The sequence below is a fragment of the Schistocerca cancellata genome, unplaced genomic scaffold, assembly GCF_023864275.1.
Source record: "Schistocerca cancellata isolate TAMUIC-IGC-003103 unplaced genomic scaffold, iqSchCanc2.1 HiC_scaffold_492, whole genome shotgun sequence".
NCBI classification, from domain to species: Eukaryota; Metazoa; Arthropoda; class Insecta; order Orthoptera; family Acrididae; genus Schistocerca; species Schistocerca cancellata.
Window position 1 is genome coordinate 25237 of NW_026046507.1, and position 25556 is coordinate 50792.

A 25556-nucleotide genomic window follows, 5' to 3' on the forward strand; every position below is an offset into this window, starting at 1 on the left:
CGCAAGAGTACGCAGAGGACCGCGTTCTGGCGGCATTTTTAAGCAGTGCAGTGCAGGATTCAGCGTCTGCAGCATCTTCTCGACAGAATGCTACGGCGCTCGACGGCAGTCCCACTTTCCCTTGCGACATGCGCTCGGGAAGCAGCGTGAACTTACTACCGACCCGAGCATCGGTGGTTCAGTGGTAGAATGCTCGCCTGCCACGCGGGCGGCCCGGGTTCGATTCCCGGCCGATGCATCATTTTGCTTTTCCCGCGATAGTGCTGCCGTGTGGCTTGCGCGCTTGAGATGCACGATCCACAAGAATATATAGCTGGATTCCCTTGAGAAGAACCGAGAACGCAGCACTCGCGGGTCCCCACTAGGACGCTCGCATCATGTTCTACAGACTAGCGCCGGCCTGGCCTCACAAGTTGCTGTGTCCAGGTGCCTCCGAGGCACTGAACTTTAACGACAAGGAGTGCTGCCTATCGTTGCAACAGCTGCAGCAACACCGCAATCAAATGGGCCGGCAATGCACGTGTAGTAACAGAACACGTTATCCAGGAAGTACAGTGTCTCTACGTCTAATATTGGGTACAGGGTTTACCTATTTTCGAGGGCAAGCGGTGCACCCGTGCCTCGGTAGCGCAGTAGGCAGCGCGTAAGTCTCATAATCTTAAGGTCGTGAGTTCGATCCTCACCCGGGGCATTTAATTTTCTGTGACTGATGGTGGTGCTGTTGCTAGGGCACCAACTTATTTCTTGTTTGTTATCCACGACGTTTCAACGCTTCAGCGGGAAAATGTTTACTCCTTGTTATTGCTACTTACAGCTTCCCTTTTCCTCTTCTCCCAGCAGAGCATGAAGCCAAAAGCATTGCTCTGCGACGTTTGAGGTGCGCGCCTTGCCAGTCAGTATGCGCAAAGATGCTCGCAAAGAGAGAAGGGCGACGACGCGGGACTCGACACGAAATGCGCCAAGCGACCGTCCGAACCGTCGAGTGAGCTCCCACGTCCGGTGTGGTCTAGTGGCTAGGATACCTGGCTTTCACCCAGGAGGCCCGGGTTCGATTCCCGGTACCGGAACGGAATTTTTCCCACACGAATCGTGACAAGTTTGAGCTGTCCGAACTGCCGTTTCCCGTCCTGCTCGCAATATAGCTACTGTTTCGTGAGCGTCAGCAGGATACAGACAAGGGAAGCAGACACACGACGACCATAGAAATGGCGTATGGCTTCATGCCACATGTTTCGAGCGTGGGGCTGAGCATCTGCGTCCGTCGAGGCCCGTTAGCTCAGTTGGTTAGAGCGTCGTGCTAATAACGCGAAGGTCGTGGGTTCGATCCCCCCACGGGCCACTACGCTTTTACTACCACGAAAAGGCAGCGCCGATTTCAGCTGGCGAGTGTGATGACCAAAAGATCATCACTCTGCGTGGAAGCCGACAGACAGAGGATCCGAACCCGACTTGTCGGGAAGCGCTACAGCATTCACTCGGCAATGGCCATCATATGTTGAATACACTGGTTCTCATACGATAAAGAGAAAATGAAAGAAAGTGTCCGATTGCCGATATGTAACAACTTTGGCCCTTGTCAGTACTTGGGCGGGCGAGCGCATGGGAACACAGGGTGCTGTTGGCAGTTTCGCTTCCTATTTTTCTTTCTCCTTTGTTTTCGGAGCTACAGCCCGATTCGGTCAGGGAGACGCCACCGTGAAATGAAGGGGCGTGCTGTGTGTCCATCGCCTCGCCTCGCCTCTCCTTACCTCTCTCAGTCGTTTCTCGTGCTTGTCGTTTTGATATAGGCCGATTGGAGAGCGTCAGCTCTCGCGTCAGCTGAGCAAAGTCGAGACACACTATCTATAGGCTGGTCTGCAGCGAGTAAGAGGCGGCAAAACATGAATGTAAGGGCGCGTGGCAAAAGTACTCATACGCGAAATTAAAAGCCTGCTGCGGTGGCCGGGAATCGAACCCGGATCAACTGCTTGGAAGGCAACTATGCTGACCATTACACCACCACCGCACAAGCGAGCGCCCCGACGCCGCGCGGTGTCGGCTTCCCGCCTGTCGGCAGCGGCCGAAGGTGATCGTACCTGCAGGCGCATTTCGAGGTAGGCTAGGGGAACACATCCAGTTGCATTCGGACGGCGTATCCACGCACACTTCGCATCCTTTGGCAAGAGTCGGCGCCGGCGACGCAAGAGTACGCAGAGGACCGCGTTCTGGCGGCATTTTTAAGCAGTGCAGTGCAGGATTCAGCGTCTGCAGCATCTTCTCGACAGAATGCTACGGCGCTCGACGGCAGTCCCACTTTCCCTTGCGACATGCGCTCGGGAAGCAGCGTGAACTTACTACCGACCCGAGCATCGGTGGTTCAGTGGTAGAATGCTCGCCTGCCACGCGGGCGGCCCGGGTTCGATTCCCGGCCGATGCATCATTTTGCTTTTCCCGCGATAGTGCTGCCGTGTGGCTTGCGCGCTTGAGATGCACGATCCACAAGAATATATAGCTGGATTCCCTTGAGAAGAACCGAGAACGCAGCACTCGCGGGTCCCCACTAGGACGCTCGCATCATGTTCTACAGACTAGCGCCGGCCTGGCCTCACAAGTTGCTGTGTCCAGGTGCCTCCGAGGCACTGAACTTTAACGACAAGGAGTGCTGCCTATCGTTGCAACAGCTGCAGCAACACCGCAATCAAATGGGCCGGCAATGCACGTGTAGTAACAGAACACGTTATCCAGGAAGTACAGTGTCTCTACGTCTAATATTGGGTACAGGGTTTACCTATTTTCGAGGGCAAGCGGTGCACCCGTGCCTCGGTAGCGCAGTAGGCAGCGCGTAAGTCTCATAATCTTAAGGTCGTGAGTTCGATCCTCACCCGGTGCATTTAATTTTCTGTGACTGATGGTGGTGCTGTTGCTAGGGCACCAACTTATTTCTTGTTTGTTATCCACGACGTTTCAACGCTTCAGCGGGAAAATGTTTACTCCTTGTTATTGCTACTTACAGCTTCCCTTTTCCTCTTCTCCCAGCAGAGCATGAAGCCAAAAGCATTGCTCTGCGACGTTTGAGGTGCGCGCCTTGCCAGTCAGTATGCGCAAAGATGCTCGCAAAGAGAGAAGGGCGACGACGCGGGACTCGACACGAAATGCGCCAAGCGACCGTCCGAACCGTCGAGTGAGCTCCCACGTCCGGTGTGGTCTAGTGGCTAGGATACCTGGCTTTCACCCAGGAGGCCCGGGTTCGATTCCCGGTACCGGAACGGAATTTTTCCCACACGAATCGTGACAAGTTTGAGCTGTCCGAACTGCCGTTTCCCGTCCTGCTCGCAATATAGCTACTGTTTCGTGAGCGTCAGCAGGATACAGACAAGGGAAGCAGACACACGACGACCATAGAAATGGCGTATGGCTTCATGCCACATGTTTCGAGCGTGGGGCTGAGCATCTGCGTCCGTCGAGGCCCGTTAGCTCAGTTGGTTAGAGCGTCGTGCTAATAACGCGAAGGTCGTGGGTTCGATCCCCCCACGGGCCACTACGCTTTTACTACCACGAAAAGGCAGCGCCGATTTCAGCTGGCGAGTGTGATGACCAAAAGATCATCACTCTGCGTGGAAGCCGACAGACAGAGGATCCGAACCCGACTTGTCGGGAAGCGCTACAGCATTCACTCGGCAATGGCCATCATATGTTGAATACACTGGTTCTCATACGATAAAGAGAAAATGAAAGAAAGTGTCCGATTGCCGATATGTAACAACTTTGGCCCTTGTCAGTACTTGGGCGGGCGAGCGCATGGGAACACAGGGTGCTGTTGGCAGTTTCGCTTCCTATTTTTCTTTCTCCTTTGTTTTCGGAGCTACAGCCCGATTCGGTCAGGGAGACGCCACCGTGAAATGAAGGGGCGTGCTGTGTGTCCATCGCCTCGCCTCGCCTCTCCTTACCTCTCTCAGTCGTTTCTCGTGCTTGTCGTTTTGATATAGGCCGATTGGAGAGCGTCAGCTCTCGCGTCAGCTGAGCAAAGTCGAGACAAGTCGAGACACACTATCTATAGGCTGGTCTGCAGCGAGTAAGAGGCGGCAAAACATGAATGTAAGGGCGCGTGGCAAAAGTACTCATACGCGAAATTAAAAGCCTGCTGCGGTGGCCGGGAATCGAACCCGGATCAACTGCTTGGAAGGCAACTATGCTGACCATTACACCACCACCGCACAAGCGAGCGCCCCGACGCCGCGCGGTGTCGGCTTCCCGCCTGTCGGCAGCGGCCGAAGGTGATCGTACCTGCAGGCGCATTTCGAGGTAGGCTAGGGGAACACATCCAGTTGCATTCGGACGGCGTATCCACGCACACTTCGCATCCTTTGGCAAGAGTCGGCGCCGGCGACGCAAGAGTACGCAGAGGACCGCGTTCTGGCGGCATTTTTAAGCAGTGCAGTGCAGGATTCAGCGTCTGCAGCATCTTCTCGACAGAATGCTACGGCGCTCGACGGCAGTCCCACTTTCCCTTGCGACATGCGCTCGGGAAGCAGCGTGAACTTACTACCGACCCGAGCATCGGTGGTTCAGTGGTAGAATGCTCGCCTGCCACGCGGGCGGCCCGGGTTCGATTCCCGGCCGATGCATCATTTTGCTTTTCCCGCGATAGTGCTGCCGTGTGGCTTGCGCGCTTGAGATGCACGATCCACAAGAATATATAGCTGGATTCCCTTGAGAAGAACCGAGAACGCAGCACTCGCGGGTCCCCACTAGGACGCTCGCATCATGTTCTACAGACTAGCGCCGGCCTGGCCTCACAAGTTGCTGTGTCCAGGTGCCTCCGAGGCACTGAACTTTAACGACAAGGAGTGCTGCCTATCGTTGCAACAGCTGCAGCAACACCGCAATCAAATGGGCCGGCAATGCACGTGTAGTAACAGAACACGTTATCCAGGAAGTACAGTGTCTCTACGTCTAATATTGGGTACAGGGTTTACCTATTTTCGAGGGCAAGCGGTGCACCCGTGCCTCGGTAGCGCAGTAGGCAGCGCGTAAGTCTCATAATCTTAAGGTCGTGAGTTCGATCCTCACCCGGGGCATTTAATTTTCTGTGACTGATGGTGGTGCTGTTGCTAGGGCACCAACTTATTTCTTATTTGTTATCCACGACGTTTCAACGCTTCAGCGGGAAAATGTTTACTCCTTGTTATTGCTACTTACAGCTTCCCTTTTCCTCTTCTCCCAGCAGAGCATGAAGCCAAAAGCATTGCTCTGCGACGTTTGAGGTGCGCGCCTTGCCAGTCAGTATGCGCAAAGATGCTCGCAAAGAGAGAAGGGCGACGACGCGGGACTCGACACGAAATGCGCCAAGCGACCGTCCGAACCGTCGAGTGAGCTCCCACGTCCGGTGTGGTCTAGTGGCTAGGATACCTGGCTTTCACCCAGGAGGCCCGGGTTCGATTCCCGGTACCGGAACGGAATTTTTCCCACACGAATCGTGACAAGTTTGAGCTGTCCGAACTGCCGTTTCCCGTCCTGCTCGCAATATAGCTACTGTTTCGTGAGCGTCAGCAGGATACAGACAAGGGAAGCAGACACACGACGACCATAGAAATGGCGTATGGCTTCATGCCACATGTTTCGAGCGTGGGGCTGAGCATCTGCGTCCGTCGAGGCCCGCTAGCTCAGTTGGTTAGAGCGTCGTGCTAATAACGCGAAGGTCGTGGGTTCGATCCCCCCACGGGCCACTACGCTTTTACTACCACGAAAAGGCAGCGCCGATTTCAGCTGGCGAGTGTGATGACCAAAAGATCATCACTCTGCGTGGAAGCCGACAGACAGAGGATCCGAACCCGACTTGTCGGGAAGCGCTACAGCATTCACTCGGCAATGGCCATCATATGTTGAATACACTGGTTCTCATACGATAAAGAGAAAATGAAAGAAAGTGTCCGATTGCCGATATGTAACAACTTTGGCCCTTGTCAGTACTTGGGCGGGCGAGCGCATGGGAACACAGGGTGCTGTTGGCAGTTTCGCTTCCTATTTTTCTTTCTCCTTTGTTTTCGGAGCTACAGCCCGATTCGGTCAGGGAGACGCCACCGTGAAATGAAGGGGCGTGCTGTGTGTCCATCGCCTCGCCTCGCCTCTCCTTACCTCTCTCAGTCGTTTCTCGTGCTTGTCGTTTTGATATAGGCCGATTGGAGAGCGTCAGCTCTCGCGTCAGCTGAGCAAAGTCGAGACAAGTCGAGACACACTATCTATAGGCTGGTCTGCAGCGAGTAAGAGGCGGCAAAACATGAATGTAAGGGCGCGTGGCAAAAGTACTCATACGCGAAATTAAAAGCCTGCTGCGGTGGCCGGGAATCGAACCCGGATCAACTGCTTGGAAGGCAACTATGCTGACCATTACACCACCACCGCACAAGCGAGCGCCCCGACGCCGCGCGGTGTCGGCTTCCCGCCTGTCGGCAGCGGCCGAAGGTGATCGTACCTGCAGGCGCATTTCGAGGTAGGCTAGGGGAACACATCCAGTTGCATTCGGACGGCGTATCCACGCACACTTCGCATCCTTTGGCAAGAGTCGGCGCCGGCGACGCAAGAGTACGCAGAGGACCGCGTTCTGGCGGCATTTTTAAGCAGTGCAGTGCAGGATTCAGCGTCTGCAGCATCTTCTCGACAGAATGCTACGGCGCTCGACGGCAGTCCCACTTTCCCTTGCGACATGCGCTCGGGAAGCAGCGTGAACTTACTACCGACCCGAGCATCGGTGGTTCAGTGGTAGAATGCTCGCCTGCCACGCGGGCGGCCCGGGTTCGATTCCCGGCCGATGCATCATTTTGCTTTTCCCGCGATAGTGCTGCCGTGTGGCTTGCGCGCTTGAGATGCACGATCCACAAGAATATATAGCTGGATTCCCTTGAGAAGAACCGAGAACGCAGCACTCGCGGGTCCCCACTAGGACGCTCGCATCATGTTCTACAGACTAGCGCCGGCCTGGCCTCACAAGTTGCTGTGTCCAGGTGCCTCCGAGGCACTGAACTTTAACGACAAGGAGTGCTGCCTATCGTTGCAACAGCTGCAGCAACACCGCAATCAAATGGGCCGGCAATGCACGTGTAGTAACAGAACACGTTATCCAGGAAGTACAGTGTCTCTACGTCTAATATTGGGTACAGGGTTTACCTATTTTCGAGGGCAAGCGGTGCACCCGTGCCTCGGTAGCGCAGTAGGCAGCGCGTAAGTCTCATAATCTTAAGGTCGTGAGTTCGATCCTCACCCGGGGCATTTAATTTTCTGTGACTGATGGTGGTGCTGTTGCTAGGGCACCAACTTATTTCTTATTTGTTATCCACGACGTTTCAACGCTTCAGCGGGAAAATGTTTACTCCTTGTTATTGCTACTTACAGCTTCCCTTTTCCTCTTCTCCCAGCAGAGCATGAAGCCAAAAGCATTGCTCTGCGACGTTTGAGGTGCGCGCCTTGCCAGTCAGTATGCGCAAAGATGCTCGCAAAGAGAGAAGGGCGACGACGCGGGACTCGACACGAAATGCGCCAAGCGACCGTCCGAACCGTCGAGTGAGCTCCCACGTCCGGTGTGGTCTAGTGGCTAGGATACCTGGCTTTCACCCAGGAGGCCCGGGTTCGATTCCCGGTACCGGAACGGAATTTTTCCCACACGAATCGTGACAAGTTTGAGCTGTCCGAACTGCCGTTTCCCGTCCTGCTCGCAATATAGCTACTGTTTCGTGAGCGTCAGCAGGATACAGACAAGGGAAGCAGACACACGACGACCATAGAAATGGCGTATGGCTTCATGCCACATGTTTCGAGCGTGGGGCTGAGCATCTGCGTCCGTCGAGGCCCGCTAGCTCAGTTGGTTAGAGCGTCGTGCTAATAACGCGAAGGTCGTGGGTTCGATCCCCCCACGGGCCACTACGCTTTTACTACCACGAAAAGGCAGCGCCGATTTCAGCTGGCGAGTGTGATGACCAAAAGATCATCACTCTGCGTGGAAGCCGACAGACAGAGGATCCGAACCCGACTTGTCGGGAAGCGCTACAGCATTCACTCGGCAATGGCCATCATATGTTGAATACACTGGTTCTCATACGATAAAGAGAAAATGAAAGAAAGTGTCCGATTGCCGATATGTAACAACTTTGGCCCTTGTCAGTACTTGGGCGGGCGAGCGCATGGGAACACAGGGTGCTGTTGGCAGTTTCGCTTCCTATTTTTCTTTCTCCTTTGTTTTCGGAGCTACAGCCCGATTCGGTCAGGGAGACGCCACCGTGAAATGAAGGGGCGTGCTGTGTGTCCATCGCCTCGCCTCGCCTCTCCTTACCTCTCTCAGTCGTTTCTCGTGCTTGTCGTTTTGATATAGGCCGATTGGAGAGCGTCAGCTCTCGCGTCAGCTGAGCAAAGTCGAGACAAGTCGAGACACACTATCTATAGGCTGGTCTGCAGCGAGTAAGAGGCGGCAAAACATGAATGTAAGGGCGCGTGGCAAAAGTACTCATACGCGAAATTAAAAGCCTGCTGCGGTGGCCGGGAATCGAACCCGGATCAACTGCTTGGAAGGCAACTATGCTGACCATTACACCACCACCGCACAAGCGAGCGCCCCGACGCCGCGCGGTGTCGGCTTCCCGCCTGTCGGCAGCGGCCGAAGGTGATCGTACCTGCAGGCGCATTTCGAGGTAGGCTAGGGGAACACATCCAGTTGCATTCGGACGGCGTATCCACGCACACTTCGCATCCTTTGGCAAGAGTCGGCGCCGGCGACGCAAGAGTACGCAGAGGACCGCGTTCTGGCGGCATTTTTAAGCAGTGCAGTGCAGGATTCAGCGTCTGCAGCATCTTCTCGACAGAATGCTACGGCGCTCGACGGCAGTCCCACTTTCCCTTGCGACATGCGCTCGGGAAGCAGCGTGAACTTACTACCGACCCGAGCATCGGTGGTTCAGTGGTAGAATGCTCGCCTGCCACGCGGGCGGCCCGGGTTCGATTCCCGGCCGATGCATCATTTTGCTTTTCCCGCGATAGTGCTGCCGTGTGGCTTGCGCGCTTGAGATGCACGATCCACAAGAATATATAGCTGGATTCCCTTGAGAAGAACCGAGAACGCAGCACTCGCGGGTCCCCACTAGGACGCTCGCATCATGTTCTACAGACTAGCGCCGGCCTGGCCTCACAAGTTGCTGTGTCCAGGTGCCTCCGAGGCACTGAACTTTAACGACAAGGAGTGCTGCCTATCGTTGCAACAGCTGCAGCAACACCGCAATCAAATGGGCCGGCAATGCACGTGTAGTAACAGAACACGTTATCCAGGAAGTACAGTGTCTCTACGTCTAATATTGGGTACAGGGTTTACCTATTTTCGAGGGCAAGCGGTGCACCCGTGCCTCGGTAGCGCAGTAGGCAGCGCGTAAGTCTCATAATCTTAAGGTCGTGAGTTCGATCCTCACCCGGGGCATTTAATTTTCTGTGACTGATGGTGGTGCTGTTGCTAGGGCACCAACTTATTTCTTGTTTGTTATCCACGACGTTTCAACGCTTCAGCGGGAAAATGTTTACTCCTTGTTATTGCTACTTACAGCTTCCCTTTTCCTCTTCTCCCAGCAGAGCATGAAGCCAAAAGCATTGCTCTGCGACGTTTGAGGTGCGCGCCTTGCCAGTCAGTATGCGCAAAGATGCTCGCAAAGAGAGAAGGGCGACGACGCGGGACTCGACACGAAATGCGCCAAGCGACCGTCCGAACCGTCGAGTGAGCTCCCACGTCCGGTGTGGTCTAGTGGCTAGGATACCTGGCTTTCACCCAGGAGGCCCGGGTTCGATTCCCGGTACCGGAACGGAATTTTTCCCACACGAATCGTGACAAGTTTGAGCTGTCCGAACTGCCGTTTCCCGTCCTGCTCGCAATATAGCTACTGTTTCGTGAGCGTCAGCAGGATACAGACAAGGGAAGCAGACACACGACGACCATAGAAATGGCGTATGGCTTCATGCCACATGTTTCGAGCGTGGGGCTGAGCATCTGCGTCCGTCGAGGCCCGTTAGCTCAGTTGGTTAGAGCGTCGTGCTAATAACGCGAAGGTCGTGGGTTCGATCCCCCCACGGGCCACTACGCTTTTACTACCACGAAAAGGCAGCGCCGATTTCAGCTGGCGAGTGTGATGACCAAAAGATCATCACTCTGCGTGGAAGCCGACAGACAGAGGATCCGAACCCGACTTGTCGGGAAGCGCTACAGCATTCACTCGGCAATGGCCATCATATGTTGAATACACTGGTTCTCATACGATAAAGAGAAAATGAAAGAAAGTGTCCGATTGCCGATATGTAACAACTTTGGCCCTTGTCAGTACTTGGGCGGGCGAGCGCATGGGAACACAGGGTGCTGTTGGCAGTTTCGCTTCCTATTTTTCTTTCTCCTTTGTTTTCGGAGCTACAGCCCGATTCGGTCAGGGAGACGCCACCGTGAAATGAAGGGGCGTGCTGTGTGTCCATCGCCTCGCCTCGCCTCTCCTTACCTCTCTCAGTCGTTTCTCGTGCTTGTCGTTTTGATATAGGCCGATTGGAGAGCGTCAGCTCTCGCGTCAGCTGAGCAAAGTCGAGACACACTATCTATAGGCTGGTCTGCAGCGAGTAAGAGGCGGCAAAACATGAATGTAAGGGCGCGTGGCAAAAGTACTCATACGCGAAATTAAAAGCCTGCTGCGGTGGCCGGGAATCGAACCCGGATCAACTGCTTGGAAGGCAACTATGCTGACCATTACACCACCACCGCACAAGCGAGCGCCCCGACGCCGCGCGGTGTCGGCTTCCCGCCTGTCGGCAGCGGCCGAAGGTGATCGTACCTGCAGGCGCATTTCGAGGTAGGCTAGGGGAACACATCCAGTTGCATTCGGACGGCGTATCCACGCACACTTCGCATCCTTTGGCAAGAGTCGGCGCCGGCGACGCAAGAGTACGCAGAGGACCGCGTTCTGGCGGCATTTTTAAGCAGTGCAGTGCAGGATTCAGCGTCTGCAGCATCTTCTCGACAGAATGCTACGGCGCTCGACGGCAGTCCCACTTTCCCTTGCGACATGCGCTCGGGAAGCAGCGTGAACTTACTACCGACCCGAGCATCGGTGGTTCAGTGGTAGAATGCTCGCCTGCCACGCGGGCGGCCCGGGTTCGATTCCCGGCCGATGCATCATTTTGCTTTTCCCGCGATAGTGCTGCCGTGTGGCTTGCGCGCTTGAGATGCACGATCCACAAGAATATATAGCTGGATTCCCTTGAGAAGAACCGAGAACGCAGCACTCGCGGGTCCCCACTAGGACGCTCGCATCATGTTCTACAGACTAGCGCCGGCCTGGCCTCACAAGTTGCTGTGTCCAGGTGCCTCCGAGGCACTGAACTTTAACGACAAGGAGTGCTGCCTATCGTTGCAACAGCTGCAGCAACACCGCAATCAAATGGGCCGGCAATGCACGTGTAGTAACAGAACACGTTATCCAGGAAGTACAGTGTCTCTACGTCTAATATTGGGTACAGGGTTTACCTATTTTCGAGGGCAAGCGGTGCACCCGTGCCTCGGTAGCGCAGTAGGCAGCGCGTAAGTCTCATAATCTTAAGGTCGTGAGTTCGATCCTCACCCGGGGCATTTAATTTTCTGTGACTGATGGTGGTGCTGTTGCTAGGGCACCAACTTATTTCTTGTTTGTTATCCACGACGTTTCAACGCTTCAGCGGGAAAATGTTTACTCCTTGTTATTGCTACTTACAGCTTCCCTTTTCCTCTTCTCCCAGCAGAGCATGAAGCCAAAAGCATTGCTCTGCGACGTTTGAGGTGCGCGCCTTGCCAGTCAGTATGCGCAAAGATGCTCGCAAAGAGAGAAGGGCGACGACGCGGGACTCGACACGAAATGCGCCAAGCGACCGTCCGAACCGTCGAGTGAGCTCCCACGTCCGGTGTGGTCTAGTGGCTAGGATACCTGGCTTTCACCCAGGAGGCCCGGGTTCGATTCCCGGTACCGGAACGGAATTTTTCCCACACGAATCGTGACAAGTTTGAGCTGTCCGAACTGCCGTTTCCCGTCCTGCTCGCAATATAGCTACTGTTTCGTGAGCGTCAGCAGGATACAGACAAGGGAAGCAGACACACGACGACCATAGAAATGGCGTATGGCTTCATGCCACATGTTTCGAGCGTGGGGCTGAGCATCTGCGTCCGTCGAGGCCCGTTAGCTCAGTTGGTTAGAGCGTCGTGCTAATAACGCGAAGGTCGTGGGTTCGATCCCCCCACGGGCCACTACGCTTTTACTACCACGAAAAGGCAGCGCCGATTTCAGCTGGCGAGTGTGATGACCAAAAGATCATCACTCTGCGTGGAAGCCGACAGACAGAGGATCCGAACCCGACTTGTCGGGAAGCGCTACAGCATTCACTCGGCAATGGCCATCATATGTTGAATACACTGGTTCTCATACGATAAAGAGAAAATGAAAGAAAGTGTCCGATTGCCGATATGTAACAACTTTGGCCCTTGTCAGTACTTGGGCGGGCGAGCGCATGGGAACACAGGGTGCTGTTGGCAGTTTCGCTTCCTATTTTTCTTTCTCCTTTGTTTTCGGAGCTACAGCCCGATTCGGTCAGGGAGACGCCACCGTGAAATGAAGGGGCGTGCTGTGTGTCCATCGCCTCGCCTCGCCTCTCCTTACCTCTCTCAGTCGTTTCTCGTGCTTGTCGTTTTGATATAGGCCGATTGGAGAGCGTCAGCTCTCGCGTCAGCTGAGCAAAGTCGAGACACACTATCTATAGGCTGGTCTGCAGCGAGTAAGAGGCGGCAAAACATGAATGTAAGGGCGCGTGGCAAAAGTACTCATACGCGAAATTAAAAGCCTGCTGCGGTGGCCGGGAATCGAACCCGGATCAACTGCTTGGAAGGCAACTATGCTGACCATTACACCACCACCGCACAAGCGAGCGCCCCGACGCCGCGCGGTGTCGGCTTCCCGCCTGTCGGCAGCGGCCGAAGGTGATCGTACCTGCAGGCGCATTTCGAGGTAGGCTAGGGGAACACATCCAGTTGCATTCGGACGGCGTATCCACGCACACTTCGCATCCTTTGGCAAGAGTCGGCGCCGGCGACGCAAGAGTACGCAGAGGACCGCGTTCTGGCGGCATTTTTAAGCAGTGCAGTGCAGGATTCAGCGTCTGCAGCATCTTCTCGACAGAATGCTACGGCGCTCGACGGCAGTCCCACTTTCCCTTGCGACATGCGCTCGGGAAGCAGCGTGAACTTACTACCGACCCGAGCATCGGTGGTTCAGTGGTAGAATGCTCGCCTGCCACGCGGGCGGCCCGGGTTCGATTCCCGGCCGATGCATCATTTTGCTTTTCCCGCGATAGTGCTGCCGTGTGGCTTGCGCGCTTGAGATGCACGATCCACAAGAATATATAGCTGGATTCCCTTGAGAAGAACCGAGAACGCAGCACTCGCGGGTCCCCACTAGGACGCTCGCATCATGTTCTACAGACTAGCGCCGGCCTGGCCTCACAAGTTGCTGTGTCCAGGTGCCTCCGAGGCACTGAACTTTAACGACAAGGAGTGCTGCCTATCGTTGCAACAGCTGCAGCAACACCGCAATCAAATGGGCCGGCAATGCACGTGTAGTAACAGAACACGTTATCCAGGAAGTACAGTGTCTCTACGTCTAATATTGGGTACAGGGTTTACCTATTTTCGAGGGCAAGCGGTGCACCCGTGCCTCGGTAGCGCAGTAGGCAGCGCGTAAGTCTCATAATCTTAAGGTCGTGAGTTCGATCCTCACCCGGTGCATTTAATTTTCTGTGACTGATGGTGGTGCTGTTGCTAGGGCACCAACTTATTTCTTGTTTGTTATCCACGACGTTTCAACGCTTCAGCGGGAAAATGTTTACTCCTTGTTATTGCTACTTACAGCTTCCCTTTTCCTCTTCTCCCAGCAGAGCATGAAGCCAAAAGCATTGCTCTGCGACGTTTGAGGTGCGCGCCTTGCCAGTCAGTATGCGCAAAGATGCTCGCAAAGAGAGAAGGGCGACGACGCGGGACTCGACACGAAATGCGCCAAGCGACCGTCCGAACCGTCGAGTGAGCTCCCACGTCCGGTGTGGTCTAGTGGCTAGGATACCTGGCTTTCACCCAGGAGGCCCGGGTTCGATTCCCGGTACCGGAACGGAATTTTTCCCACACGAATCGTGACAAGTTTGAGCTGTCCGAACTGCCGTTTCCCGTCCTGCTCGCAATATAGCTACTGTTTCGTGAGCGTCAGCAGGATACAGACAAGGGAAGCAGACACACGACGACCATAGAAATGGCGTATGGCTTCATGCCACATGTTTCGAGCGTGGGGCTGAGCATCTGCGTCCGTCGAGGCCCGTTAGCTCAGTTGGTTAGAGCGTCGTGCTAATAACGCGAAGGTCGTGGGTTCGATCCCCCCACGGGCCACTACGCTTTTACTACCACGAAAAGGCAGCGCCGATTTCAGCTGGCGAGTGTGATGACCAAAAGATCATCACTCTGCGTGGAAGCCGACAGACAGAGGATCCGAACCCGACTTGTCGGGAAGCGCTACAGCATTCACTCGGCAATGGCCATCATATGTTGAATACACTGGTTCTCATACGATAAAGAGAAAATGAAAGAAAGTGTCCGATTGCCGATATGTAACAACTTTGGCCCTTGTCAGTACTTGGGCGGGCGAGCGCATGGGAACACAGGGTGCTGTTGGCAGTTTCGCTTCCTATTTTTCTTTCTCCTTTGTTTTCGGAGCTACAGCCCGATTCGGTCAGGGAGACGCCACCGTGAAATGAAGGGGCGTGCTGTGTGTCCATCGCCTCGCCTCGCCTCTCCTTACCTCTCTCAGTCGTTTCTCGTGCTTGTCGTTTTGATATAGGCCGATTGGAGAGCGTCAGCTCTCGCGTCAGCTGAGCAAAGTCGAGACAAGTCGAGACACACTATCTATAGGCTGGTCTGCAGCGAGTAAGAGGCGGCAAAACATGAATGTAAGGGCGCGTGGCAAAAGTACTCATACGCGAAATTAAAAGCCTGCTGCGGTGGCCGGGAATCGAACCCGGATCAACTGCTTGGAAGGCAACTATGCTGACCATTACACCACCACCGCACAAGCGAGCGCCCCGACGCCGCGCGGTGTCGGCTTCCCGCCTGTCGGCAGCGGCCGAAGGTGATCGTACCTGCAGGCGCATTTCGAGGTAGGCTAGGGGAACACATCCAGTTGCATTCGGACGGCGTATCCACGCACACTTCGCATCCTTTGGCAAGAGTCGGCGCCGGCGACGCAAGAGTACGCAGAGGACCGCGTTCTGGCGGCATTTTTAAGCAGTGCAGTGCAGGATTCAGCGTCTGCAGCATCTTCTCGACAGAATGCTACGGCGCTCGACGGCAGTCCCACTTTCCCTTGCGACATGCGCTCGGGAAGCAGCGTGAACTTACTACCGACCCGAGCATCGGTGGTTCAGTGGTAGAATGCTCGCCTGCCACGCGGGCGGCCCGGGTTCGATTCCCGGCCGATGCATCATTTTGCTTTTCCCGCGATAGTGCTGCCGTGTGGCTTGCGCGCTTGAGATGCACGATCCACAAGAATATATAGCTGGATTCCCTTGAGAAGAACCGAGAACGCAGCACTCGCGGGTCCCCACTAGGACGCTCGCATCATGTTCTACAGACTAGCGCCGGCCTGGCCTCACAAGTTGCTGTGTCCAGGTGCCTCCGAGGCACTGAACTTTAACGACAAGGAGTGCTGCCTATCGTTGCAACAGCTGCAGCAACACCGCAATCAAATGGGCCGGCAATGCACGTGTAGTAACAGAACACGTTATCCAGGAAGTACAGTGTCTCTACGTCTAATATTGGGTACAGGGTTTACCTATTTTCGAGGGCAAGCGGTGCACCCGTGCCTCGGTAGCGCAGTAGGCAGCGCGTAAGTCTCATAATCTTAAGGTCGTGAGTTCGATCCTCACCCGGGGCATTTAATTTTCTGTGACTGATGGTGGTGCTGTTGCTAGGGCACCAACTTATTTCTTGTTTGTTATCCACGACGTTTCAACGCTTCAGCGGGAAAATGTTTACTCCTTGTTATTGCTACTTACAGCTTCCCTTTTCCTCTTCTCCCAGCAGAGCATGAAGCCAAAAGCATTGCTCTGCGACGTTTGAGGTGCGCGCCTTGCCAGTCAGTATGCGCAAAGATGCTCGCAAAGAGAGAAGGGCGACGACGCGGGACTCGACACGAAATGCGCCAAGCGACCGTCCGAACCGTCGAGTGAGCTCCCACGTCCGGTGTGGTCTAGTGGCTAGGATACCTGGCTTTCACCCAGGAGGCCCGGGTTCGATTCCCGGTACCGGAACGGAATTTTTCCCACACGAATCGTGACAAGTTTGAGCTGTCCGAACTGCCGTTTCCCGTCCTGCTCGCAATATAGCTACTGTTTCGTGAGCGTCAGCAGGATACAGACAAGGGAAGCAGACACACGACGACCATAGAAATGGCGTATGGCTTCATGCCACATGTTTCGAGCGTGGGGCTGAGCATCTGCGTCCGTCGAGGCCCGTTAGCTCAGTTGGTTAGAGCGTCGTGCTAATAACGCGAAGGTCGTGGGTTCGATCCCCCCACGGGCCACTACGCTTTTACTACCACGAAAAGGCAGCGCCGATTTCAGCTGGCGAGTGTGATGACCAAAAGATCATCACTCTGCGTGGAAGCCGACAGACAGAGGATCCGAACCCGACTTGTCGGGAAGCGCTACAGCATTCACTCGGCAATGGCCATCATATGTTGAATACACTGGTTCTCATACGATAAAGAGAAAATGAAAGAAAGTGTCCGATTGCCGATATGTAACAACTTTGGCCCTTGTCAGTACTTGGGCGGGCGAGCGCATGGGAACACAGGGTGCTGTTGGCAGTTTCGCTTCCTATTTTTCTTTCTCCTTTGTTTTCGGAGCTACAGCCCGATTCGGTCAGGGAGACGCCACCGTGAAATGAAGGGGCGTGCTGTGTGTCCATCGCCTCGCCTCGCCTCTCCTTACCTCTCTCAGTCGTTTCTCGTGCTTGTCGTTTTGATATAGGCCGATTGGAGAGCGTCAGCTCTCGCGTCAGCTGAGCAAAGTCGAGACAAGTCGAGACACACTATCTATAGGCTGGTCTGCAGCGAGTAAGAGGCGGCAAAACATGAATGTAAGGGCGCGTGGCAAAAGTACTCATACGCGAAATTAAAAGCCTGCTGCGGTGGCCGGGAATCGAACCCGGATCAACTGCTTGGAAGGCAACTATGCTGACCATTACACCACCACCGCACAAGCGAGCGCCCCGACGCCGCGCGGTGTCGGCTTCCCGCCTGTCGGCAGCGGCCGAAGGTGATCGTACCTGCAGGCGCATTTCGAGGTAGGCTAGGGGAACACATCCAGTTGCATTCGGACGGCGTATCCACGCACACTTCGCATCCTTTGGCAAGAGTCGGCGCCGGCGACGCAAGAGTACGCAGAGGACCGCGTTCTGGCGGCATTTTTAAGCAGTGCAGTGCAGGATTCAGCGTCTGCAGCATCTTCTCGACAGAATGCTACGGCGCTCGACGGCAGTCCCACTTTCCCTTGCGACATGCGCTCGGGAAGCAGCGTGAACTTACTACCGACCCGAGCATCGGTGGTTCAGTGGTAGAATGCTCGCCTGCCACGCGGGCGGCCCGGGTTCGATTCCCGGCCGATGCATCATTTTGCTTTTCCCGCGATAGTGCTGCCGTGTGGCTTGCGCGCTTGAGATGCACGATCCACAAGAATATATAGCTGGATTCCCTTGAGAAGAACCGAGAACGCAGCACTCGCGGGTCCCCACTAGGACGCTCGCATCATGTTCTACAGACTAGCGCCGGCCTGGCCTCACAAGTTGCTGTGTCCAGGTGCCTCCGAGGCACTGAACTTTAACGACAAGGAGTGCTGCCTATCGTTGCAACAGCTGCAGCAACACCGCAATCAAATGGGCCGGCAATGCACGTGTAGTAACAGAACACGTTATCCAGGAAGTACAGTGTCTCTACGTCTAATATTGGGTACAGGGTTTACCTATTTTCGAGGGCAAGCGGTGCACCCGTGCCTCGGTAGCGCAGTAGGCAGCGCGTAAGTCTCATAATCTTAAGGTCGTGAGTTCGATCCTCACCCGGGGCATTTAATTTTCTGTGACTGATGGTGGTGCTGTTGCTAGGGCACCAACTTATTTCTTGTTTGTTATCCACGACGTTTCAACGCTTCAGCGGGAAAATGTTTACTCCTTGTTATTGCTACTTACAGCTTCCCTTTTCCTCTTCTCCCAGCAGAGCATGAAGCCAAAAGCATTGCTCTGCGACGTTTGAGGTGCGCGCCTTGCCAGTCAGTATGCGCAAAGATGCTCGCAAAGAGAGAAGGGCGACGACGCGGGACTCGACACGAAATGCGCCAAGCGACCGTCCGAACCGTCGAGTGAGCTCCCACGTCCGGTGTGGTCTAGTGGCTAGGATACCTGGCTTTCACCCAGGAGGCCCGGGTTCGATTCCCGGTACCGGAACGGAATTTTTCCCACACGAATCGTGACAAGTTTGAGCTGTCCGAACTGCCGTTTCCCGTCCTGCTCGCAATATAGCTACTGTTTCGTGAGCGTCAGCAGGATACAGACAAGGGAAGCAGACACACGACGACCATAGAAATGGCGTATGGCTTCATGCCACATGTTTCGAGCGTGGGGCTGAGCATCTGCGTCCGTCGAGGCCCGTTAGCTCAGTTGGTTAGAGCGTCGTGCTAATAACGCGAAGGTCGTGGGTTCGATCCCCCCACGGGCCACTACGCTTTTACTACCACGAAAAGGCAGCGCCGATTTCAGCTGGCGAGTGTGATGACCAAAAGATCATCACTCTGCGTGGAAGCCGACAGACAGAGGATCCGAACCCGACTTGTCGGGAAGCGCTACAGCATTCACTCGGCAATGGCCATCATATGTTGAATACACTGGTTCTCATACGATAAAGAGAAAATGAAAGAAAGTGTCCGATTGCCGATATGTAACAACTTTGGCCCTTGTCAGTACTTGGGCGGGCGAGCGCATGGGAACACAGGGTGCTGTTGGCAGTTTCGCTTCCTATTTTTCTTTCTCCTTTGTTTTCGGAGCTACAGCCCGATTCGGTCAGGGAGACGCCACCGTGAAATGAAGGGGCGTGCTGTGTGTCCATCGCCTCGCCTCGCCTCTCCTTACCTCTCTCAGTCGTTTCTCGTGCTTGTCGTTTTGATATAGGCCGATTGGAGAGCGTCAGCTCTCGCGTCAGCTGAGCAAAGTCGAGACAAGTCGAGACACACTATCTATAGGCTGGTCTGCAGCGAGTAAGAGGCGGCAAAACATGAATGTAAGGGCGCGTGGCAAAAGTACTCATACGCGAAATTAAAAGCCTGCTGCGGTGGCCGGGAATCGAACCCGGATCAACTGCTTGGAAGGCAACTATGCTGACCATTACACCACCACCGCACAAGCGAGCGCCCCGACGCCGCGCGGTGTCGGCTTCCCGCCTGTCGGCAGCGGCCGAAGGTGATCGTACCTGCAGGCGCATTTCGAGGTAGGCTAGGGGAACACATCCAGTTGCATTCGGACGGCGTATCCACGCACACTTCGCATCCTTTGGCAAGAGTCGGCGCCGGCGACGCAAGAGTACGCAGAGGACCGCGTTCTGGCGGCATTTTTAAGCAGTGCAGTGCAGGATTCAGCGTCTGCAGCATCTTCTCGACAGAATGCTACGGCGCTCGACGGCAGTCCCACTTTCCCTTGCGACATGCGCTCGGGAAGCAGCGTGAACTTACTACCGACCCGAGCATCGGTGGTTCAGTGGTAGAATGCTCGCCTGCCACGCGGGCGGCCCGGGTTCGATTCCCGGCCGATGCATCATTTTGCTTTTCCCGCGATAGTGCTGCCGTGTGGCTTGCGCGCTTGAGATGCACGATCCACAAGAATATATAGCTGGATTCCCTTGAGAAGAACCGAGAACGCAGCACTCGCGGGTCCCCACTAGGACGCTCGCATCATGTTCTACAGACTAGCGCCGGCCTGGCCTCACAAGTTGCTGTGTCCAGGTGCCTCCGAGGCACTGAACTTTAACGACAAGGAGTGCTGCCTATCGTTGCAACAGCTGCAGCAACACCGCAATCAAATGGGCCGGCAATGCACGTGTAGTAACAGAACACGTTATCCAGGAAGTACAGTGTCTCTACGTCTAATATTGGGTACAGGGTTTACCTATTTTCGAGGGCAAGCGGTGCACCCGTGCCTCGGTAGCGCAGTAGGCAGCGCGTAAGTCTCATAATCTTAAGGTCGTGAGTTCGATCCTCACCCGGGGCATTTAATTTTCTGTGACTGATGGTGGTGCTGTTGCTAGGGCACCAACTTATTTCTTGTTTGTTATCCACGACGTTTCAACGCTTCAGCGGGAAAATGTTTACTCCTTGTTATTGCTACTTACAGCTTCCCTTTTCCTCTTCTCCCAGCAGAGCATGAAGCCAAAAGCATTGCTCTGCGACGTTTGAGGTGCGCGCCTTGCCAGTCAGTATGCGCAAAGATGCTCGCAAAGAGAGAAGGGCGACGACGCGGGACTCGACACGAAATGCGCCAAGCGACCGTCCGAACCGTCGAGTGAGCTCCCACGTCCGGTGTGGTCTAGTGGCTAGGATACCTGGCTTTCACCCAGGAGGCCCGGGTTCGATTCCCGGTACCGGAACGGAATTTTTCCCACACGAATCGTGACAAGTTTGAGCTGTCCGAACTGCCGTTTCCCGTCCTGCTCGCAATATAGCTACTGTTTCGTGAGCGTCAGCAGGATACAGACAAGGGAAGCAGACACACGACGACCATAGAAATGGCGTATGGCTTCATGCCACATGTTTCGAGCGTGGGGCTGAGCATCTGCGTCCGTCGAGGCCCGTTAGCTCAGTTGGTTAGAGCGTCGTGCTAATAACGCGAAGGTCGTGGGTTCGATCCCCCCACGGGCCACTACGCTTTTACTACCACGAAAAGGCAGCGCCGATTTCAGCTGGCGAGTGTGATGACCAAAAGATCATCACTCTGCGTGGAAGCCGACAGACAGAGGATCCGAACCCGACTTGTCGGGAAGCGCTACAGCATTCACTCGGCAATGGCCATCATATGTTGAATACACTGGTTCTCATACGATAAAGAGAAAATGAAAGAAAGTGTCCGATTGCCGATATGTAACAACTTTGGCCCTTGTCAGTACTTGGGCGGGCGAGCGCATGGGAACACAGGGTGCTGTTGGCAGTTTCGCTTCCTATTTTTCTTTCTCCTTTGTTTTCGGAGCTACAGCCCGATTCGGTCAGGGAGACGCCACCGTGAAATGAAGGGGCGTGCTGTGTGTCCATCGCCTCGCCTCGCCTCTCCTTACCTCTCTCAGTCGTTTCTCGTGCTTGTCGTTTTGATATAGGCCGATTGGAGAGCGTCAGCTCTCGCGTCAGCTGAGCAAAGTCGAGACAAGTCGAGACACACTATCTATAGGCTGGTCTGCAGCGAGTAAGAGGCGGCAAAACATGAATGTAAGGGCGCGTGGCAAAAGTACTCATACGCGAAATTAAAAGCCTGCTGCGGTGGCCGGGAATCGAACCCGGATCAACTGCTTGGAAGGCAACTATGCTGACCATTACACCACCACCGCACAAGCGAGCGCCCCGACGCCGCGCGGTGTCGGCTTCCCGCCTGTCGGCAGCGGCCGAAGGTGATCGTACCTGCAGGCGCATTTCGAGGTAGGCTAGGGGAACACATCCAGTTGCATTCGGACGGCGTATCCACGCACACTTCGCATCCTTTGGCAAGAGTCGGCGCCGGCGACGCAAGAGTACGCAGAGGACCGCGTTCTGGCGGCATTTTTAAGCAGTGCAGTGCAGGATTCAGCGTCTGCAGCATCTTCTCGACAGAATGCTACGGCGCTCGACGGCAGTCCCACTTTCCCTTGCGACATGCGCTCGGGAAGCAGCGTGAACTTACTACCGACCCGAGCATCGGTGGTTCAGTGGTAGAATGCTCGCCTGCCACGCGGGCGGCCCGGGTTCGATTCCCGGCCGATGCATCATTTTGCTTTTCCCGCGATAGTGCTGCCGTGTGGCTTGCGCGCTTGAGATGCACGATCCACAAGAATATATAGCTGGATTCCCTTGAGAAGAACCGAGAACGCAGCACTCGCGGGTCCCCACTAGGACGCTCGCATCATGTTCTACAGACTAGCGCCGGCCTGGCCTCACAAGTTGCTGTGTCCAGGTGCCTCCGAGGCACTGAACTTTAACGACAAGGAGTGCTGCCTATCGTTGCAACAGCTGCAGCAACACCGCAATCAAATGGGCCGGCAATGCACGTGTAGTAACAGAACACGTTATCCAGGAAGTACAGTGTCTCTACGTCTAATATTGGGTACAGGGTTTACCTATTTTCGAGGGCAAGCGGTGCACCCGTGCCTCGGTAGCGCAGTAGGCAGCGCGTAAGTCTCATAATCTTAAGGTCGTGAGTTCGATCCTCACCCGGGGCATTTAATTTTCTGTGACTGATGGTGGTGCTGTTGCTAGGGCACCAACTTATTTCTTGTTTGTTATCCACGACGTTTCAACGCTTCAGCGGGAAAATGTTTACTCCTTGTTATTGCTACTTACAGCTTCCCTTTTCCTCTTCTCCCAGCAGAGCATGAAGCCAAAAGCATTGCTCTGCGACGTTTGAGGTGCGCGCCTTGCCAGTCAGTATGCGCAAAGATGCTCGCAAAGAGAGAAGGGCGACGACGCGGGACTCGACACGAAATGCGCCAAGCGACCGTCCGAACCGTCGAGTGAGCTCCCACGTCCGGTGTGGTCTAGTGGCTAGGATACCTGGCTTTCACCCAGGAGGCCCGGGTTCGATTCCCGGTACCGGAACGGAATTTTTCCCACACGAATCGTGACAAGTTTGAGCTGTCCGAACTGCCGTTTCCCGTCCTGCTCGCAATATAGCTACTGTTTCGTGAGCGTCAGCAGGATACAGACAAGGGAAGCAGACACACGACGACCATAGAAATGGCGTATGGCTTCATGCCACATGTTTCGAGCGTGGGGCTGAGCATCTGCGTCCGTCGAGGCCCGCTAGCTCAGTTGGTTAGAGCGTCGTGCTAATAACGCGAAGGTCGTGGGTTCGATCCCCCCACGGGCCACTACGCTTTTACTACCACGAAAAGGCAGCGCCGATTTCAGCTGGCGAGTGTGATGACCAAAAGATCATCACTCTGCGTGGAAGCCGACAGACAGAGGATCCGAACCCGACTTGTCGGGAAGCGCTACAGCATTCACTCGGCAATGGCCATCATATGTTGAATACACTGGTTCTCATACGATAAAGAGAAAATGAAAGAAAGTGTCCGATTGCCGATATGTAACAACTTTGGCCCTTGTCAGTACTTGGGCGGGCGAGCGCATGGGAACACAGGGTGCTGTTGGCAGTTTCGCTTCCTATTTTTCTTTCTCCTTTGTTTTCGGAGCTACAGCCCGATTCGGTCAGGGAGACGCCACCGTGAAATGAAGGGGCGTGCTGTGTGTCCATCGCCTCGCCTCGCCTCTCCTTACCTCTCTCAGTCGTTTCTCGTGCTTGTCGTTTTGATATAGGCCGATTGGAGAGCGTCAGCTCTCGCGTCAGCTGAGCAAAGTCGAGACAAGTCGAGACACACTATCTATAGGCTGGTCTGCAGCGAGTAAGAGGCGGCAAAACATGAATGTAAGGGCGCGTGGCAAAAGTACTCATACGCGAAATTAAAAGCCTGCTGCGGTGGCCGGGAATCGAACCCGGATCAACTGCTTGGAAGGCAACTATGCTGACCATTACACCACCACCGCACAAGCGAGCGCCCCGACGCCGCGCGGTGTCGGCTTCCCGCCTGTCGGCAGCGGCCGAAGGTGATCGTACCTGCAGGCGCATTTCGAGGTAGGCTAGGGGAACACATCCAGTTGCATTCGGACGGCGTATCCACGCACACTTCGCATCCTTTGGCAAGAGTCGGCGCCGGCGACGCAAGAGTACGCAGAGGACCGCGTTCTGGCGGCATTTTTAAGCAGTGCAGTGCAGGATTCAGCGTCTGCAGCATCTTCTCGACAGAATGCTACGGCGCTCGACGGCAGTCCCACTTTCCCTTGCGACATGCGCTCGGGAAGCAGCGTGAACTTACTACCGACCCGAGCATCGGTGGTTCAGTGGTAGAATGCTCGCCTGCCACGCGGGCGGCCCGGGTTCGATTCCCGGCCGATGCATCATTTTGCTTTTCCCGCGATAGTGCTGCCGTGTGGCTTGCGCGCTTGAGATGCACGATCCACAAGAATATATAGCTGGATTCCCTTGAGAAGAACCGAGAACGCAGCACTCGCGGGTCCCCACTAGGACGCTCGCATCATGTTCTACAGACTAGCGCCGGCCTGGCCTCACAAGTTGCTGTGTCCAGGTGCCTCCGAGGCACTGAACTTTAACGACAAGGAGTGCTGCCTATCGTTGCAACAGCTGCAGCAACACCGCAATCAAATGGGCCGGCAATGCACGTGTAGTAACAGAACACGTTATCCAGGAAGTACAGTGTCTCTACGTCTAATATTGGGTACAGGGTTTACCTATTTTCGAGGGCAAGCGGTGCACCCGTGCCTCGGTAGCGCAGTAGGCAGCGCGTAAGTCTCATAATCTTAAGGTCGTGAGTTCGATCCTCACCCGAGGCATTTAATTTTCTGTGACTGATGGTGGTGCTGTTGCTAGGGCACCAACTTATTTCTTGTTTGTTATCCACGACGTTTCAACGCTTCAGCGGGAAAATGTTTACTCCTTGTTATTGCTACTTACAGCTTCCCTTTTCCTCTTCTCCCAGCAGAGCATGAAGCCAAAAGCATTGCTCTGCGACGTTTGAGGTGCGCGCCTTGCCAGTCAGTATGCGCAAAGATGCTCGCAAAGAGAGAAGGGCGACGACGCGGGACTCGACACGAAATGCGCCAAGCGACCGTCCGAACCGTCGAGTGAGCTCCCACGTCCGGTGTGGTCTAGTGGCTAGGATACCTGGCTTTCACCCAGGAGGCCCGGGTTCGATTCCCGGTACCGGAACGGAATTTTTCCCACACGAATCGTGACAAGTTTGAGCTGTCCGAACTGCCGTTTCCCGTCCTGCTCGCAATATAGCTACTGTTTCGTGAGCGTCAGCAGGATACAGACAAGGGAAGCAGACACACGACGACCATAGAAATGGCGTATGGCTTCATGCCACATGTTTCGAGCGTGGGGCTGAGCATCTGCGTCCGTCGAGGCCCGTTAGCTCAGTTGGTTAGAGCGTCGTGCTAATAACGCGAAGGTCGTGGGTTCGATCCCCCCACGGGCCACTACGCTTTTACTACCACGAAAAGGCAGCGCCGATTTCAGCTGGCGAGTGTGATGACCAAAAGATCATCACTCTGCGTGGAAGCCGACAGACAGAGGATCCGAACCCGACTTGTCGGGAAGCGCTACAGCATTCACTCGGCAATGGCCATCATATGTTGAATACACTGGTTCTCATACG

The 25556-nt window shown here is 55.0% G+C and overlaps 59 non-coding genes across 59 annotated transcripts; 48 read left to right on the forward strand and 11 right to left on the reverse strand.

Moving 5' to 3' along the window:
• Nucleotides 1-167: 167 nt before the first annotated feature.
• Trnag-gcc (transfer RNA glycine (anticodon GCC)) lies at nucleotides 168-238 on the forward strand. Its single transcript has one exon. It is a non-coding gene; the product is annotated as a tRNA-Gly (tRNA).
• Nucleotides 239-618: 380 nt separating this feature from the next.
• Trnam-cau (transfer RNA methionine (anticodon CAU)) lies at nucleotides 619-691 on the forward strand. The gene has a single exon. It is a non-coding gene; the product is annotated as a tRNA-Met (tRNA).
• Nucleotides 692-995: 304 nt separating this feature from the next.
• Trnae-uuc (transfer RNA glutamic acid (anticodon UUC)) lies at nucleotides 996-1067 on the forward strand. The gene has a single exon. It is a non-coding gene; the product is annotated as a tRNA-Glu (tRNA).
• A 198-nt stretch (nucleotides 1068-1265) lies between these two features.
• Nucleotides 1266-1339, forward strand: Trnai-aau (transfer RNA isoleucine (anticodon AAU)). Its single transcript has one exon. It is a non-coding gene; the product is annotated as a tRNA-Ile (tRNA).
• Nucleotides 1340-1933: 594 nt separating this feature from the next.
• On the reverse strand, nucleotides 1934-2005 carry Trnag-ucc (transfer RNA glycine (anticodon UCC)). The gene has a single exon. It is a non-coding gene; the product is annotated as a tRNA-Gly (tRNA).
• A 340-nt stretch (nucleotides 2006-2345) lies between these two features.
• Nucleotides 2346-2416, forward strand: Trnag-gcc (transfer RNA glycine (anticodon GCC)). Its single transcript has one exon. It is a non-coding gene; the product is annotated as a tRNA-Gly (tRNA).
• Nucleotides 2417-2796: 380 nt separating this feature from the next.
• Trnam-cau (transfer RNA methionine (anticodon CAU)) lies at nucleotides 2797-2869 on the forward strand. The gene has a single exon. It is a non-coding gene; the product is annotated as a tRNA-Met (tRNA).
• Nucleotides 2870-3173: 304 nt separating this feature from the next.
• On the forward strand, nucleotides 3174-3245 carry Trnae-uuc (transfer RNA glutamic acid (anticodon UUC)). The gene has a single exon. It is a non-coding gene; the product is annotated as a tRNA-Glu (tRNA).
• A 198-nt stretch (nucleotides 3246-3443) lies between these two features.
• Trnai-aau (transfer RNA isoleucine (anticodon AAU)) lies at nucleotides 3444-3517 on the forward strand. The gene has a single exon. It is a non-coding gene; the product is annotated as a tRNA-Ile (tRNA).
• Nucleotides 3518-4121: 604 nt separating this feature from the next.
• Nucleotides 4122-4193, reverse strand: Trnag-ucc (transfer RNA glycine (anticodon UCC)). Its single transcript has one exon. It is a non-coding gene; the product is annotated as a tRNA-Gly (tRNA).
• A 340-nt stretch (nucleotides 4194-4533) lies between these two features.
• Nucleotides 4534-4604, forward strand: Trnag-gcc (transfer RNA glycine (anticodon GCC)). The gene has a single exon. It is a non-coding gene; the product is annotated as a tRNA-Gly (tRNA).
• A 380-nt stretch (nucleotides 4605-4984) lies between these two features.
• On the forward strand, nucleotides 4985-5057 carry Trnam-cau (transfer RNA methionine (anticodon CAU)). The gene has a single exon. It is a non-coding gene; the product is annotated as a tRNA-Met (tRNA).
• Nucleotides 5058-5361: 304 nt separating this feature from the next.
• On the forward strand, nucleotides 5362-5433 carry Trnae-uuc (transfer RNA glutamic acid (anticodon UUC)). Its single transcript has one exon. It is a non-coding gene; the product is annotated as a tRNA-Glu (tRNA).
• Nucleotides 5434-5631: 198 nt separating this feature from the next.
• Trnai-aau (transfer RNA isoleucine (anticodon AAU)) lies at nucleotides 5632-5705 on the forward strand. Its single transcript has one exon. It is a non-coding gene; the product is annotated as a tRNA-Ile (tRNA).
• A 604-nt stretch (nucleotides 5706-6309) lies between these two features.
• Nucleotides 6310-6381, reverse strand: Trnag-ucc (transfer RNA glycine (anticodon UCC)). Its single transcript has one exon. It is a non-coding gene; the product is annotated as a tRNA-Gly (tRNA).
• A 340-nt stretch (nucleotides 6382-6721) lies between these two features.
• Nucleotides 6722-6792, forward strand: Trnag-gcc (transfer RNA glycine (anticodon GCC)). The gene has a single exon. It is a non-coding gene; the product is annotated as a tRNA-Gly (tRNA).
• A 380-nt stretch (nucleotides 6793-7172) lies between these two features.
• Nucleotides 7173-7245, forward strand: Trnam-cau (transfer RNA methionine (anticodon CAU)). Its single transcript has one exon. It is a non-coding gene; the product is annotated as a tRNA-Met (tRNA).
• Nucleotides 7246-7549: 304 nt separating this feature from the next.
• Trnae-uuc (transfer RNA glutamic acid (anticodon UUC)) lies at nucleotides 7550-7621 on the forward strand. Its single transcript has one exon. It is a non-coding gene; the product is annotated as a tRNA-Glu (tRNA).
• Nucleotides 7622-7819: 198 nt separating this feature from the next.
• Nucleotides 7820-7893, forward strand: Trnai-aau (transfer RNA isoleucine (anticodon AAU)). The gene has a single exon. It is a non-coding gene; the product is annotated as a tRNA-Ile (tRNA).
• A 604-nt stretch (nucleotides 7894-8497) lies between these two features.
• On the reverse strand, nucleotides 8498-8569 carry Trnag-ucc (transfer RNA glycine (anticodon UCC)). Its single transcript has one exon. It is a non-coding gene; the product is annotated as a tRNA-Gly (tRNA).
• A 340-nt stretch (nucleotides 8570-8909) lies between these two features.
• On the forward strand, nucleotides 8910-8980 carry Trnag-gcc (transfer RNA glycine (anticodon GCC)). Its single transcript has one exon. It is a non-coding gene; the product is annotated as a tRNA-Gly (tRNA).
• Nucleotides 8981-9360: 380 nt separating this feature from the next.
• Trnam-cau (transfer RNA methionine (anticodon CAU)) lies at nucleotides 9361-9433 on the forward strand. The gene has a single exon. It is a non-coding gene; the product is annotated as a tRNA-Met (tRNA).
• Nucleotides 9434-9737: 304 nt separating this feature from the next.
• Trnae-uuc (transfer RNA glutamic acid (anticodon UUC)) lies at nucleotides 9738-9809 on the forward strand. The gene has a single exon. It is a non-coding gene; the product is annotated as a tRNA-Glu (tRNA).
• A 198-nt stretch (nucleotides 9810-10007) lies between these two features.
• Nucleotides 10008-10081, forward strand: Trnai-aau (transfer RNA isoleucine (anticodon AAU)). Its single transcript has one exon. It is a non-coding gene; the product is annotated as a tRNA-Ile (tRNA).
• A 594-nt stretch (nucleotides 10082-10675) lies between these two features.
• On the reverse strand, nucleotides 10676-10747 carry Trnag-ucc (transfer RNA glycine (anticodon UCC)). The gene has a single exon. It is a non-coding gene; the product is annotated as a tRNA-Gly (tRNA).
• A 340-nt stretch (nucleotides 10748-11087) lies between these two features.
• On the forward strand, nucleotides 11088-11158 carry Trnag-gcc (transfer RNA glycine (anticodon GCC)). Its single transcript has one exon. It is a non-coding gene; the product is annotated as a tRNA-Gly (tRNA).
• A 380-nt stretch (nucleotides 11159-11538) lies between these two features.
• Trnam-cau (transfer RNA methionine (anticodon CAU)) lies at nucleotides 11539-11611 on the forward strand. The gene has a single exon. It is a non-coding gene; the product is annotated as a tRNA-Met (tRNA).
• Nucleotides 11612-11915: 304 nt separating this feature from the next.
• Nucleotides 11916-11987, forward strand: Trnae-uuc (transfer RNA glutamic acid (anticodon UUC)). The gene has a single exon. It is a non-coding gene; the product is annotated as a tRNA-Glu (tRNA).
• Nucleotides 11988-12185: 198 nt separating this feature from the next.
• Nucleotides 12186-12259, forward strand: Trnai-aau (transfer RNA isoleucine (anticodon AAU)). Its single transcript has one exon. It is a non-coding gene; the product is annotated as a tRNA-Ile (tRNA).
• Nucleotides 12260-12853: 594 nt separating this feature from the next.
• On the reverse strand, nucleotides 12854-12925 carry Trnag-ucc (transfer RNA glycine (anticodon UCC)). Its single transcript has one exon. It is a non-coding gene; the product is annotated as a tRNA-Gly (tRNA).
• A 340-nt stretch (nucleotides 12926-13265) lies between these two features.
• Trnag-gcc (transfer RNA glycine (anticodon GCC)) lies at nucleotides 13266-13336 on the forward strand. The gene has a single exon. It is a non-coding gene; the product is annotated as a tRNA-Gly (tRNA).
• A 380-nt stretch (nucleotides 13337-13716) lies between these two features.
• Nucleotides 13717-13789, forward strand: Trnam-cau (transfer RNA methionine (anticodon CAU)). Its single transcript has one exon. It is a non-coding gene; the product is annotated as a tRNA-Met (tRNA).
• A 304-nt stretch (nucleotides 13790-14093) lies between these two features.
• Trnae-uuc (transfer RNA glutamic acid (anticodon UUC)) lies at nucleotides 14094-14165 on the forward strand. The gene has a single exon. It is a non-coding gene; the product is annotated as a tRNA-Glu (tRNA).
• Nucleotides 14166-14363: 198 nt separating this feature from the next.
• Nucleotides 14364-14437, forward strand: Trnai-aau (transfer RNA isoleucine (anticodon AAU)). Its single transcript has one exon. It is a non-coding gene; the product is annotated as a tRNA-Ile (tRNA).
• A 604-nt stretch (nucleotides 14438-15041) lies between these two features.
• Nucleotides 15042-15113, reverse strand: Trnag-ucc (transfer RNA glycine (anticodon UCC)). Its single transcript has one exon. It is a non-coding gene; the product is annotated as a tRNA-Gly (tRNA).
• Nucleotides 15114-15453: 340 nt separating this feature from the next.
• Nucleotides 15454-15524, forward strand: Trnag-gcc (transfer RNA glycine (anticodon GCC)). The gene has a single exon. It is a non-coding gene; the product is annotated as a tRNA-Gly (tRNA).
• Nucleotides 15525-15904: 380 nt separating this feature from the next.
• Nucleotides 15905-15977, forward strand: Trnam-cau (transfer RNA methionine (anticodon CAU)). The gene has a single exon. It is a non-coding gene; the product is annotated as a tRNA-Met (tRNA).
• Nucleotides 15978-16281: 304 nt separating this feature from the next.
• Trnae-uuc (transfer RNA glutamic acid (anticodon UUC)) lies at nucleotides 16282-16353 on the forward strand. The gene has a single exon. It is a non-coding gene; the product is annotated as a tRNA-Glu (tRNA).
• Nucleotides 16354-16551: 198 nt separating this feature from the next.
• Trnai-aau (transfer RNA isoleucine (anticodon AAU)) lies at nucleotides 16552-16625 on the forward strand. The gene has a single exon. It is a non-coding gene; the product is annotated as a tRNA-Ile (tRNA).
• A 604-nt stretch (nucleotides 16626-17229) lies between these two features.
• Trnag-ucc (transfer RNA glycine (anticodon UCC)) lies at nucleotides 17230-17301 on the reverse strand. Its single transcript has one exon. It is a non-coding gene; the product is annotated as a tRNA-Gly (tRNA).
• Nucleotides 17302-17641: 340 nt separating this feature from the next.
• Nucleotides 17642-17712, forward strand: Trnag-gcc (transfer RNA glycine (anticodon GCC)). Its single transcript has one exon. It is a non-coding gene; the product is annotated as a tRNA-Gly (tRNA).
• A 380-nt stretch (nucleotides 17713-18092) lies between these two features.
• Trnam-cau (transfer RNA methionine (anticodon CAU)) lies at nucleotides 18093-18165 on the forward strand. Its single transcript has one exon. It is a non-coding gene; the product is annotated as a tRNA-Met (tRNA).
• Nucleotides 18166-18469: 304 nt separating this feature from the next.
• On the forward strand, nucleotides 18470-18541 carry Trnae-uuc (transfer RNA glutamic acid (anticodon UUC)). Its single transcript has one exon. It is a non-coding gene; the product is annotated as a tRNA-Glu (tRNA).
• A 198-nt stretch (nucleotides 18542-18739) lies between these two features.
• On the forward strand, nucleotides 18740-18813 carry Trnai-aau (transfer RNA isoleucine (anticodon AAU)). The gene has a single exon. It is a non-coding gene; the product is annotated as a tRNA-Ile (tRNA).
• Nucleotides 18814-19417: 604 nt separating this feature from the next.
• Nucleotides 19418-19489, reverse strand: Trnag-ucc (transfer RNA glycine (anticodon UCC)). The gene has a single exon. It is a non-coding gene; the product is annotated as a tRNA-Gly (tRNA).
• A 340-nt stretch (nucleotides 19490-19829) lies between these two features.
• Trnag-gcc (transfer RNA glycine (anticodon GCC)) lies at nucleotides 19830-19900 on the forward strand. Its single transcript has one exon. It is a non-coding gene; the product is annotated as a tRNA-Gly (tRNA).
• A 380-nt stretch (nucleotides 19901-20280) lies between these two features.
• On the forward strand, nucleotides 20281-20353 carry Trnam-cau (transfer RNA methionine (anticodon CAU)). The gene has a single exon. It is a non-coding gene; the product is annotated as a tRNA-Met (tRNA).
• A 304-nt stretch (nucleotides 20354-20657) lies between these two features.
• Nucleotides 20658-20729, forward strand: Trnae-uuc (transfer RNA glutamic acid (anticodon UUC)). The gene has a single exon. It is a non-coding gene; the product is annotated as a tRNA-Glu (tRNA).
• Nucleotides 20730-20927: 198 nt separating this feature from the next.
• On the forward strand, nucleotides 20928-21001 carry Trnai-aau (transfer RNA isoleucine (anticodon AAU)). Its single transcript has one exon. It is a non-coding gene; the product is annotated as a tRNA-Ile (tRNA).
• A 604-nt stretch (nucleotides 21002-21605) lies between these two features.
• Trnag-ucc (transfer RNA glycine (anticodon UCC)) lies at nucleotides 21606-21677 on the reverse strand. Its single transcript has one exon. It is a non-coding gene; the product is annotated as a tRNA-Gly (tRNA).
• Nucleotides 21678-22017: 340 nt separating this feature from the next.
• On the forward strand, nucleotides 22018-22088 carry Trnag-gcc (transfer RNA glycine (anticodon GCC)). The gene has a single exon. It is a non-coding gene; the product is annotated as a tRNA-Gly (tRNA).
• A 380-nt stretch (nucleotides 22089-22468) lies between these two features.
• Trnam-cau (transfer RNA methionine (anticodon CAU)) lies at nucleotides 22469-22541 on the forward strand. The gene has a single exon. It is a non-coding gene; the product is annotated as a tRNA-Met (tRNA).
• Nucleotides 22542-22845: 304 nt separating this feature from the next.
• On the forward strand, nucleotides 22846-22917 carry Trnae-uuc (transfer RNA glutamic acid (anticodon UUC)). Its single transcript has one exon. It is a non-coding gene; the product is annotated as a tRNA-Glu (tRNA).
• Nucleotides 22918-23115: 198 nt separating this feature from the next.
• Nucleotides 23116-23189, forward strand: Trnai-aau (transfer RNA isoleucine (anticodon AAU)). The gene has a single exon. It is a non-coding gene; the product is annotated as a tRNA-Ile (tRNA).
• A 604-nt stretch (nucleotides 23190-23793) lies between these two features.
• Trnag-ucc (transfer RNA glycine (anticodon UCC)) lies at nucleotides 23794-23865 on the reverse strand. The gene has a single exon. It is a non-coding gene; the product is annotated as a tRNA-Gly (tRNA).
• A 340-nt stretch (nucleotides 23866-24205) lies between these two features.
• On the forward strand, nucleotides 24206-24276 carry Trnag-gcc (transfer RNA glycine (anticodon GCC)). The gene has a single exon. It is a non-coding gene; the product is annotated as a tRNA-Gly (tRNA).
• Nucleotides 24277-24656: 380 nt separating this feature from the next.
• On the forward strand, nucleotides 24657-24729 carry Trnam-cau (transfer RNA methionine (anticodon CAU)). The gene has a single exon. It is a non-coding gene; the product is annotated as a tRNA-Met (tRNA).
• A 304-nt stretch (nucleotides 24730-25033) lies between these two features.
• Trnae-uuc (transfer RNA glutamic acid (anticodon UUC)) lies at nucleotides 25034-25105 on the forward strand. Its single transcript has one exon. It is a non-coding gene; the product is annotated as a tRNA-Glu (tRNA).
• Nucleotides 25106-25303: 198 nt separating this feature from the next.
• Trnai-aau (transfer RNA isoleucine (anticodon AAU)) lies at nucleotides 25304-25377 on the forward strand. Its single transcript has one exon. It is a non-coding gene; the product is annotated as a tRNA-Ile (tRNA).
• Nucleotides 25378-25556: the final 179 nt, after the last annotated feature.